Raw genomic sequence first — 11,190 nt, forward strand, 5'->3', positions numbered from 1 at the left:
GCAGCGTGGGAGGGGGATTCCTCTCCTTGCATGCCTGTCCCCCCCCCATCTACATTGAAAGGCCTTTTCTGTGCAAAGGGTGGGGGTGGATTCCAGCAGGCAGCTCCTAGGGAACAGCCAGCAGAGACTCTTTCCAGGGAGGGCCACCCCGATGGGTTCCATCTTCCCCTCCGGCCGCTGCCAGCCCCCTCCCCCAAGAAGCCACCCGCTCTGCCCCTGGATCTTTCCCGTTGGGAAGCCGAGCATGACTGAGCATGCAAGGCCCTGCCACAGGCCAGTGATCCCTTCCTGGCGCCAGGACATGCGCTGCCAGTCACCTTGAGGGAGAGGCAACGTTCAAGGAGAAGCGCGGGTCTGCCAGACCCTGGTTGGGATCCTGCTGCCAAGGTAGGTGCTGCCGCCCTCTGAGCTTCTGCCAGTGCCATCCCTACCCTCAGGTGCCCTGGCATGGCCTGCACCTTTGTGAACCATCTTCTAGCACAAACCCTCCTTCAAGTCCCAGCCAGGAAGGCTGGAGGAGGCCTGGCAGGGCTTCATCCGGGACGAATTCAGGCTTGAAGGTACAGCCTGTTCGGGATAAGGCTGTCCTCACTCTGAAGGACCAGGAGTGCTCCCGGATGCCCAGGTGGCTGCTGTGGCCAGGCCTGCTTTTGCACAGCTTTGACTTGTGTGCTTGCTGAGCCCCTTCCTGCAGGATGTGGATCCGGCCACAACGACACACGCCTCGGTCACCTCCGGGCTAGATCACTGCGATTTGCTCTGCATGGGGCTGCCCTTGAAGAGCGTTCTCCAAAACGGCCGCTAATGCAAAAGGCTTTTTGCCAGACTGCTTTTCTGGTTTGTGTTTGTTGGACCATACCATCTTCGCTGGCTTCCGGTTTGCTTCTGGTCCCAGTTCAAGGTGCTGATCTACAGAAATCGTAAACAGCCTGAGTTCAGTGTATCTGGAAGAGCGCTGCCTCCCCTATAGACTTGCCTGTAGCTTGAGCTGATCTTCCATTGTCCTGCTCTACATCCCTCCATCAAAGGAGGCTCAGCTGGAGAGGATACTAGTGGCAGCAGCCAAAGGAGGGATCCTGCGTTGGCAGATTCTTATATGTCTTTCATCTGGGCCACAGAAACATTTTCATTCCACTTGGCTTCTATTGTGCCCTAATTTGAGTTTGACCACACTCCTCTCTCTTTTTTTAGTACTTCTTTTAATTCTGTTACATGGGACCCAGGTGGCGCTGTGGTTAAACCACTGAGCCTAGGGCTTGCTGATCAGAAGGTCAGCAGTTCGAATCCCTGTGACGGGGTGAGCTCCCGTTGCTTGGTCCCAGCTCCTGCCAACCTAGCAGTTTGAAAGCACGTCAAAATGCAAGTAGATAAATAGGAACCGCTACAGCGGGAAGGTAAACGGCGTTTCCATGTGCTGCTCTGGTTTGTCAGAAGCGGCTTTGTCATGCTGGCCACATGACCTGGAAGCTATACGCCAGCTCCCTCGGCCAATAATGTGAGATGAGCGTACAACCCCAGAGTCAGTCATGACTGGACCTAATGGTCAGGGGCCCCTTTTCCTTTACCTTAATTCTGTTACTGTTTAAAATGGTTTCTTGCATTTTCATTGCCACTGTTGTAAACTGCCTTTGGGGGCCACTTCAATCTAGAGAACTGGTACTTTACAAGTGTTTTGCAGTGCTTGTTCCACTCTGGTAGGGAATCGATCCTTCAAGGTGGCAGCCCTTACTCTTTGGAACTCCCTGCCCATTGATACCAGGGAAGTGCCTTTGCTGTATTCAGGGGCAGAGAGTCTCAGACCCTTCAGGGCTCCCCATCTGGCCCTTGGAATTCTACCCAGGCTTCACCCCTTTCCCAGCCACACACCTCACCAGACCCATTTCTCACCTTGAGTGAGCTGCAGTCTAAAGCATCTGGAGGGTGCCTGGTTGGGGAAGGATGAGGTGTTCCTCTGAACATATGCAGTGCACCTCCTCTCGCTGCCAGCTTGCTCTTGCTTTGGAGGCTGCGAGAAAGGCTGACCGCAGTGTGGTCACTCAATGTTTCTTTCTGTCAGCAAACAGGGGGGCAAGGGGTTGGCGACTGGAGAGGGGAGCAGGCCTCCCTGGGGGTCAGCAAGGGCAGCTGTGAGGTGCTTAAGCCGGCTGCAGGAGGCAAGGGAGTCGGATTAAGGGATCCGGGACGTGGCTGTGCTTGGCTGGCTCTCCCTTATTAAGTCTCATTTTTAATAAGCGTCCAGCCAAGGGAAACGACAGAAAGAGCGCATACGTGCTGGGGGTGAAGATAGGCAGGCTGGGTCCTCGAGGGCAGATTCTCTCTCTCTCTCTCTCTCTCTCTCTCTCTCTCTCTCTCTCTCTCTCTCTCTCTCTCTCTCTCTCTCTCTCTCTTTGTGTGTGTGTGTGTGTGTGTGTGTGTGTGTGTAGGGAAAAGCTCAGCCTTGCATCTGAAGGGGGAAGTAAAAAAAAGGAGGCACGGCTCAGAAGCAACCCTGTTGTGAAGCAAAGGCAACTCAGCTGGGGAATTTGGCATCCCGTTGAAGCCCAGCAGAGACATAGGCAGGGAGATCTGGCTTGGGAGCGAGGTGTCTGCGTGTGCCGCAACTCATTGGGACGGTCTCTTGCACCAAGCCACGCTGAAACATGTAGAGGCCCCGCACAGCTCCCGTTCCTTTCGATTTGGCTTTTGCAGGAGAACTTGTCCAGCTAGGCTTTCTTTGAGCTTTTGGTACCACGATGTCAGCCTCATGCCTGCCCCTTCCACCGTTACGAACCTATGATTAGGAAGGGGAATGAGTGGGGCAGGAGGGCCTTGTCTCAACCTGGCTGCATGGCTCGTTGGTTGTGGGTGGTACCCCACCTCCACAGGATCCTTTCAGTCCCAGGTGGCTGCCCCTCTGGCAGGCAGCTCCAAGTCACGAAGCACCGCAATCAGCCCCCCCCCCAAAAAACCTCCGGGCTCCCACTTCCTTTCCACATTCTAAAAATACACCCTCTTTACCCTCATTCATGCACGGCAGCTAAAAATAGCACCCACAAGGGCCCGAGGCAGCAACCAGGCAGGGGGGGGGGCAGATCCTACATGGGAGCAAGGAAGGCCTCTGGGCCCAGCTGACCACTGGCGGGACAGCCAATTCATGGCCTTACGGATCTTGGCCAAAGATCTTGGCAGAGTTGGGTGGGTGGGTGGGAATCCTGCAGAGGTGCTGCTAGTCAGTGCGGGCAGTTCTAAGCCAGTCTGACTCAGCATAAAGCACGCTGCTATGTTCCTGTGTTTTGGATGGGTGGAAACTCAGCTACAGAGCACCTGCTTGGCATGCAGAAGGCTCCAGGCTCAGTTGCTGGCATCTCTTGGCACCACCGGGAAAGACCTGCCCATGCCTGAAACTCTGGCGGTGAGCTGCTGCTGCCAGTCAGAAGGGGCATTCTTTTTTCTTTCCTTGAAAACAGTTTTATCTGATTTTACCAATACAGTGGTACCTCGACATCCGAATGACTCGACTTCCGAAGGTTTCGACTTACGAAGTCAACAACCCTGGAAGTCTTTTCGCCGCATGCACAGTCTGCACCTGCGCAGAAGCGGCGGGCGCGGTCCGCACATGCACAGAACGGGCGCTTCAACAACCGAAGACTTCGACAACCGAAGAGCGCCGCAGAACAGATCGTCTTCGTAAGTTGAGGTACCACTGTACAAAGTTATTAAAAAATCCAAATATATATCCATATACAGAGATTTCTCCGAATCTCAGGACTTCCCCCCACCCGCTCCATGGAGCCCCATATTTAAAACTGCATCTTCTTCCAAACTCTGACTTTTATATCAATCCATATTGTCCATGGATTACACTACAAGTGAAATCAAAATCCAGCCCATGTTTCCATCTGCTTACAGTGGTCTCTTAGATAACTTATAATTCCCCCCCCCATTCTTTTGTAAAGTGTTTGTCCTCTTGGTTCCTGAGTTTTCCAGTCAGCTTTGCCATCTTGGCATAGTCCATCAGCTTGGTTTGCCATTCCACTCTGGTAGGGACTTTGTCTTCTTTCCATCCCTGGGCTAGTAATGGAATGTTGGTACCTGTAACTCCTAATGAAAAAAAGCTTCTGGTTTTTAAACAAAAGTTATTTTAAACATTTTTTTCATTTCGTTATATATCATCTCCCAGAAAGCTTTTACCACCTTACAAGTCCACCACATAGGATAAAAAGTGCCTTCTTTTTCTTTACGTTTCCAGCAGATATTTGTACTTGTCCTATACATTTTTGCCAACTTAGCAGGAGTCAAATACCACTGGTACATCATTTTCATATAATTTTCTTTCAAAGTACAACATGTCGTGAAATTCAGGTCTGTTTTCTATCCTCTTTCCCAATCTGCCATCTGAATATTATGTTCCAGATTCTTTGCCCAGTGTATCATGATCAACTTGACCTGTTCATCTTTCGTATGCCACTCTAAAAAGCAAACTATAGTTGACAATAGTTTAACATTATTTCCTAGCAAATCTTTTCGAAATCTTGATATCTCATGATTAGAATGCACTGGATGGGGCATTCTGCCCTTCCCTAACACAATGTGATTCCTGCGTTGGGGTGGTGGTGGTGGTTGGACTAGATTACCCTCCGGGTCCCTTCTAACTCTACAAATCTATTTTTGAAATATACTCGGAGTCCTGCAGTGATTTCATGCTCTTTATTGCAGCTTGTAAAACAGTGATTGAATTCCCCCCCCCCAAAAAAAACTCTCAGGCTTTTATATACATTATTTAATCCCGTCTGATTGGCTGATTCTGCTTCCCTCCTGGAGCCTGATTGGTCTTCTCTTGCAAGCCAATCAGTTGTTGCATTCTAGGATCCTACCTGCCTATTGTTCTAGGATCCCAGCTTAGTACATAACAATTGTAGAGAAAATGGAATCCAGCAGGCTCAAACCTGTTTACCCTTTGAAATTGGAGGTTATGGAGTTAAGTCGAAGGCCCTGTGGAAGAGGAAGACTTTGTGGCAGCATTTGCAGGGGAGGCGGGCATGCAGGCTGCATAAAGCCAGAGCCGACTTTCCCATTGGTCTTAGTGGTGCGTCGCGCCAGGGCGCTGGGCTCTTAGGGGTGCCCTAGTGAGTGGGGGAGCTGCGCAGCTTTGCAGCTATACGGCTGGCTGGCGGGTGGGCATGCAGCTTCCTTCCCAAGCCTCTGCAGGAGGAGAGCGATCCCCGGAGAGGCTTATGATGGCAGCTGCGCCCAGCTTCCCTCCCAAGCCTCAGCATCTGCTAAAGACAGCCTCCTCCTGCTTCCTGGCAAAAGGTGGCATGCAGCCTTCCTGGGCCGCCTTCTCGAACACCCCGACACCAGAGAGCATGTCCACCAGCACAGGCTACTTCTTTCTTCTTTGGCGATCACTCGTAGCCAAGTAAGATTGTCTTCCATAAACAAGATTTTTAAAATGGGTCCGTAAGTGACTGTGGAGGCCAATTCTGGATCCACACGTCCTTCCACAGTGGGGACATTGGTTTCCGGGTGGGAATTGATCACGGTGTGGATTTGCCAAGCGTGCCTTCCTCTTAGCACGTTTCTCCCTTGCGTCCTGAGATCGAGTGTCTTCAGAGCCCATGAAAGGGCTTGGTAAAGGCTGTTCTCCAACTGGAGCACTTGCAGGCCAGTGTTTCCCAGTTGTCAGTGTTTATACTACATTTTTAAAGATTTCCCTTGAGACAGACAGTCTTTAAACCTCTTTTGTTGACCACCAGCATTACGCTTTCCATTTTTAAGTTTGGAATAGAGTAGTTGGAAGATGATAATCAGGCATCCACGCAACATGACCAGTCCAACGAAGTTGATGTTGAAGAATCATTGCTTCAACACTAGTGATCTTTGCTTCTCCAGTACACTGATATTGGTTCGCCTGTCTTCCCAAGTGATGTGTAAAAATTTTCAGAGACACCGTTGATGGAATCTTTCTAGGAGTTGGAGATGGCGTTTATCAGTGGTCCATGTTTCACAAGCATATAGTAAGGTTGGTAGTACAATAGCTTTGTAAACAAGCACTTTGGTTTCCCTGCGAATGTCCCGGTCCTCAAACACTCTGCACTTCAATCGGGAGAAAGCCGCATTCGCAGAGCTCAGGCGATGCTGGATTTCGGCATCAATGTTGGCCCTTGTGGAAAGGTAACTGCCTAGGTAGGAGAAGTGATCAACATTTTCCAACGTTACACCACTGAGTTGGATTTGTGGCACTGCAGGGGGGTTGTTTGTACTTGTTGGTGCAGCACTTTGGTTTTTTTGGATGTTGAGTGATAGGCCAAGCTTCTCATAAGCTTCTGCAAAGATATTTAGGATGATTTGGAAGTCATCCTTTGGGTGTGCGCACACTACGTTGTCATCAGCATACTGAAGCTCTATGACGGAAGTTCCGGTAACTTTACTTTTCACTTTCAGCCTGCTCAGATTGAAGAGCTTTCCATCTGTTCGATATATGATTTCTACTCTGGTGGGGAGTTTCCCTTCGACAAAGTGTAGGATCATGGCAATGAAAATAATGAATAGAGATGGGGCAATAACACAACCCTGTTTAACATCTGATCCCACTGTGAATGGTTCACTTAGAGAGCCATTGTTATCTGCGATTGTTGATGTCATATTATCATGGAGGAGCTGAAATATGTTTACAAATTCATCTGCACAGCCAATTTTCAGAAGGACAGTCCACAGGGCATTACGATTTACAGTGTCGAAAGCCTTAGTCAGGTCAATAAACGCCATATACAGGGGTTGGTTTTGCTCTCTGCATTTTTCTTGAAGCTGTTGAGCAGTGAAAATCATGTCCACTGTCCCCCTAGAAAGCTGAAAACCATTTTAGGATTCAGGAAGGGTCACCTCGGATATTGTTACCAGACGGTTTGCTAAGATCCTTGCAAAAATTTTGCCGGCCGCAGCTAATAGAGAGATGCCTCGATAGTTTCCACAATCAGTTCTATCACCTTTTTTTTAAAAAAGAGATTGATAATTTTGGAATCTGTAAAGTCTACTGGGATTTCTTCTCTTTCCCAGATTTTTTCGATGAGCTTGTGAAGGCTACTAGCACAGACTCCGCACACAGATGCAGGGCTTAACCACCCAGGCTTCCTTTTCGTGCCACATTTTGTGCTTTCCCAGCTCTGTGGGTTCCCTTTAGAGGGAAAAGGGCTCAGGTGCACATCACTGAACATTGTAAGGTTCAAGCTCGCGCACCTGTCAATCTGGTGCCCTCCAGATGTTCCGCACTGCAACTCTCACCGGCCGTGCAAGGGCGAGTGGGAGTTATAGTCCGAAAACATCTGGGTTGGCGCACCGGGTTGGTGTGCACACAGACACAAATTCTGTTGCCATGGCAGTGAGTCATGCCCCCTCCTCGCTCTCCCATCCAGCTGTGTGATTGGCACCTGACGGAAAGTGTGAGTCAGGCTTGAGGTGGAGGCTCCACAGCCGCCTTCTCACTCCCTTGCTGTGTGACTTTGCTCCTGATCCGGGAGCAAGGCCGACGGAATACATTTTTTGGTGCCAGGGATGAAAAATCTCTTCCCCACACCCCCATACTCTGCACACATACTAATTAGCAGCAGACTCAATCTGCAGGGAGATTCTGGCACACATACGTCATTGACATGAGTGCCCTAAGCCCACCGTCACTTTATGGATCAACATAAAGTGCCTTGGACTACCAGTGTGCCTAAGCTCTCTCTCTCTCTCTCTCTCGCTCTCCCCCCCCCCCACCTCCACAGCCAACGTCTCCAACCTGGTGCAGGTTCTGTGGCTTCAACACCAGCCTTTTCTTAAATCCGCAAGTTGCTCTGCGGAACCCCAAAACTTGCACATTCTTCTGTAATCTTTTGGGTGGCTTAATCAAGATATTCCCCATATACAGTCGTACCTTGGAAGTCTGTTCGACTTTCAAAACGTTTGAAAACCAAAGCGTGGCTTTTTGATTTGGAAGCTGTGGAAGCCCCATCGGATACGTTTGGTTTCCAAAAATAGTTCGCAAACCAAAACAGTCACTCCCAGGTCTGCAGCGTTCGGGAGCCAAAATGTTCGAGAACTAAGCTGTTTGAAAACCAAGGTATGACTGTATGGGTTTTTAGAATATTCTAAAAAATATTCAACCCTGCAGCTCCATTTCCATGGGTTTATTAAGTCAGTACCATTTCACCTGCCCAAACAAACAAACCAAATGAATTTCAAGAGGGACAAATGTCAGGTTCTGCACTTAGGCAGGAACAACCAGATGCACAAATATAGGACAGGGGACACCTGGCTTACTAGCAGTACCTGTGAAAAGGATCTAGAGGTCTTGGTGGACCCCAAGCTCAACATGAGTCAACTGTGTGATGCAGCAGCAAAAAAAGCTAACAGTATTCTAGGCTGCATCAACAGAAGTCTAGTCCAGATCAGGGGAAGTCATAACAGTGCTCTATTTTGCCTCAGTCAGACCACATCTGGAATGCTGTGTCCAATTCTGGGCACCACAATTTAAGAAGGATCTAAGCTGCTGTCACATGGAAGATGGAGCAAGCTTTTCCTTCTCGTGCTCTGGAGGGTAGGACCCAAACCAATAAAGGAGATTCAGACTAAAGCTTAGGAAGAACTTTCTGATGCTAATAGCCGTTCAAGAGTGGAACGGTCTCCCTCGGGAGGTGGTGGGCTCTCCTTCCTTGGAGGTTTCTACCGTAAGCAGAGGTTGGATGGCCCTCTGTCATGGATGCTTTAGTTGGGATTCCTGCATTGCAGGGGGTTGGACTAGATGACCCTCGGTGTCCCTTCCAATTTTACAGTTCTATGATTCTAATCCTGTCCAACATTACCCAGTCTAGGCTGGGTAATGTTGGAAACTACCGGGAAAACAGGGAAATGTAAATATCTCTTTTTGTTTCACTTGATGGGTGTTTGGTGGAGGGCAAGGGGAGGCATGGGGCAGGGTCCAGGACGCTCAGATTACTGCCACCAGACCTCCCCTTTCATGATGTAACCATGATGTATTAGTGATGTAGTTGGGGGGGTGTAACATGGGGATTAGCAGCTAATAAATGTTGGGGTCTCCTTTTGTTTTGGGCTTCCATCTTGCTTCGACTTGTTGTGGGTGGGAGTCCTGTCGCGACAGTCTTCAATAAAGACCAAGCCTACTGGCTGCTGTTTTGCTCTGGTATTCCTGGCTGGTGTCCTTGTTTTTTGTCCAAGGGAGCCCTCAAATTTCTCCATTAACAGTTGACAGATGCAAGTTTATTTCTACATTGCGGTGGGTGGAGAGGCGGTTATTTTGGGCCTCGGCTGCGCTCCAGAATCTAGGTAAGCCCCGTACTGTGAAATAGTTGTGATGCTAAAGAGAAGGGAGGTTCTGAGCATGTACAGACTGCTTTCCTCAATCACATACAGAGTGCTTTTCCTGTGTTGGTGCTATGAAGGATATGGGGCTGTAGATCAGAGCAAGGGATTTCTAGGAAAGGTTGGGGGTCTAGTTCCACCTTCCTTCCTTTTCAGTGCAGCCACCGAGGGTTTCCCAGGCCAGTGGGGTTGGGGCACAAGGCAACTGACTGTCAAAGACTGGTCTGAGGGGTACAACTCTGATGAGGAATGGTAGGAGCCTGCTCCTCCCCCTGCTCATGGCTAGGACCCTGAAACTCCACAGGAGCAGTGGAGTAGTGTTGATTTGTAACAATGGTTTGCTGAGGGGCACAGTACAGAGGGCAATAGTTGGGCGGAACTGGGAGGGGAACAGCAAGAAGAAGAATGGGATTGAGCTAGCCAACTCTCTCTCTCCCTGGAAGATGTGCAGCCTCTCAGTCCCAAGGCTAAGAGATGAGATAAGGTGGCTTCTCAAAAGGCTCAATGGTTGAGAAATCAGGTGGCTAGGAGACGAGAGGGCAGAAGTGACTAGAGGGAAGTGTGTAGAACCTTAATTGGAAGCACCTGCACTCTGAGAATGGTCGCTTGTTCTTTTGCTGTGTTCATTAAACATTTCTGTTACTGGTAAGAGACTGCTTTCTCTTTGTACTGTTTACCTACGGCCAAGGGGGGGGGAGCCATCCTTGACCCACTGCGGCTGCCAGCCTCTTTGTCTGCAGAGAGTGGTGGGTGCTTGCCTTCACAAGTCATCTCGCCATGCAACCTGACATCGCACCACCAATGGTGCCTGAGGGTCTTCTGCACCTTGTACAGGACTATGTCCAAGGCCCAACCCCCCCCCCCCCGCCAATGAACTTGACGAACAGCTGCATGTTGTCTGGCTGGATCCCTCTGTGGAACTTTCAAGGTTTTCAGGTGTGCAATGAGCAAAGGAAGTCTGAAGCCTTCCGTCGGTCTCAGGTACTCGTGGGAGGACTGGATCTGGGCACCCAAGGGTGGTCTCCCCGGGGAAAGACACTGCGTTATAGGAGGCAGCGGGGTAGGCGTGGCTCTCTTACGTCACCTGATGCCCAGGAACAGGATTCTGGGTGCTTGACGTTGCTTGAGCTGCCTGCAGCAATCTCATGGACCAGAAAGCAAGGAACCAGCAGGAGCCCCACAGGGTTTGCCACTATGCCCTGAAGCATAGCTGCCAAGTTTTCCCTTTTCTCGCGAGGAAGCCTATTCAGCATAAGGGAAAATCCCTTTAAAAAAGGGATAACTTGGCAGCTATGCCCTGAAGGTTTCGTGAAAATCGCTTGCTTATGGCTGACCAGCTGCGACAGGTAGCTCTTTGCCCCAGAAGGATTGCCCTAGGCCCCCCTGCCCCACCCGCTGTTCCCCTGGCTCAAGGCAATGCTGAGATAGGGGCAGGCACCTGCACAGAGAGAGGCCACTTTGGGAGAGGGGTCAGCGAGCTCCCCCTTCGTCCAGTGTAGGGTGGCTTTCTCAGCCCTACGTGAGCCCCACCCCATCTGGAAGACGGAGGGTGCCAGAGTGGAGTGTGTGTGTGTGTGCCTGGCTATGCGCAACACACATGCGCGCGCACAGAGAGATGGGAGACTGACTCGAGGAGCAGCCTGTCTTACCTTAAGCAAGGTCACCATGGAAACTACAAGCAGAGTGGGGAAGGCTTGCCAAAACGAAGGCACGGGAGAGGTGGGGGGGGGAGGCTGGGAGGAAGGAGCCCTCATGGGCACCAAGCGGAAGGGGTAGCGCAGGCAAGGGCGAGGGTGCCCTCCAAGGTGGCGAGGGCGCAGCAGGGGAGCTGTGTCTCAAGTGTGGCCATAG

This window comes from Zootoca vivipara, chromosome 10, assembly GCF_963506605.1.
Source record: "Zootoca vivipara chromosome 10, rZooViv1.1, whole genome shotgun sequence".
Classification (NCBI taxonomy): Eukaryota; Metazoa; Chordata; class Lepidosauria; order Squamata; family Lacertidae; genus Zootoca; species Zootoca vivipara.